The following is a 1,345-nucleotide window of genomic DNA, read 5'->3' on the forward strand; positions in this document are numbered from 1 at the left end:
GGGGGGGGGTTTCCCTTTTCCTTGTCACCTGAGAGGAAGAGGTAGTGATGGCAATAAAAGAGAGTGCACATCACTGTCCCTCAGCTTATGTTCCAGAATCCTGGATCCAAGCCTAAATGCTGGAAGGTTTCCTTCTTTAGGATAAAGAATTTTAAAGATTTTAGTCAATACCATCGAAAGAAACCTGGTGTAAGGCACCACTTTTTCTGGCTGGCGCTTGTTCAGCTTTAGCACCAGGTCATCAAAAATGACCGCAACATAATTTATATTGCGACGCTAAATCGCAGAAACGCCTATGATCAAGGCAATCCTGGAGGCCTGGTCCTGACCGCCAGTCTTTCCACCCATGCACTGGATGAAGTGAGAAAACAGGTATTGCCAGACAGCTGACATCCTGTTTTTCTCAATCTTCGTCAGGGATTTGAGAGGAGCGCTGGAGTCCTTCTTCATTGGCCACTGGTAGCCAATGGCATCAAGGAAGGAGATGATCTCGGCGGTGGAGGGTTCACTGGTGAAGGGACCCCTTGGTAGACGGAGAGCTGAGCGGAGTGTAGAAACCCCGAAGTTCACTTCCATACGGTTGAAGGTGAAGTGGATTTGCTCCATTGTTCGTCCAGCTTCGTCTTGGACCTCAACGACCTCAGCAGTGTACCAGAACTGCTGGAGTATTTCCTTAACCATGAGAGGCTCATGGTTGAGAGCATAGCCGAGAGACGACTGTTTGAGAAAGTCAGCCGCGTCTTGGTAGAAGGCTATTGTGGGGGGTATCTCTAACAAGGCAAGATGGTTATTGGCCTTGATGGAGATCTCGTCAATGATGAAGTTGACGTTCTTGGCAGCCATCTATATTTGTTAAATAAACAATATAAACAGGAATATGAAGGGTTAGAAATGTACCAAGAATATATGGTTAAAGAATGTAGAAAAAGTTTTTAAACAAGGAAAAACTTCTTTTGAAAAAACCATAAAAAAATTAGGGCTTTTCAAGTAGAATGTGTATGAAAAAACATAATTTTTTTTAATCAAGAATGAAATGATTAAAAATCCTTAGTTTAATGCATTAAGAGAACAAGGTTCTTAAAAACATTAAACAGATTTCTTATAACAAAGAAAAAGAAAAGAAAAAGATCCTGACCTTTGTGAATGAAGAGGAAAGGTCGAAAAGAAAGTGTTTGAAGAGTGTTCTTGCTGTGGAAAAATATTAGCAGAGTTTCGTCTAATGATTTTTGAAAGCGTAAAGAGAAAAGTGAAGAAGAAATCTCATATTTATAGGTAAGAGTAGAGAGAGAAGAAATATGAGAGAGAAGAAAAGACGACGGTTCAAAAAGTGGTCATAATGAGTAAT

Source organism: Cynara cardunculus (assembly GCF_001531365.2).
Source record: "Cynara cardunculus var. scolymus isolate 2C chromosome LG 12, CcrdV1, whole genome shotgun sequence".
Classification (NCBI taxonomy): domain Eukaryota; kingdom Viridiplantae; phylum Streptophyta; class Magnoliopsida; order Asterales; family Asteraceae; genus Cynara; species Cynara cardunculus.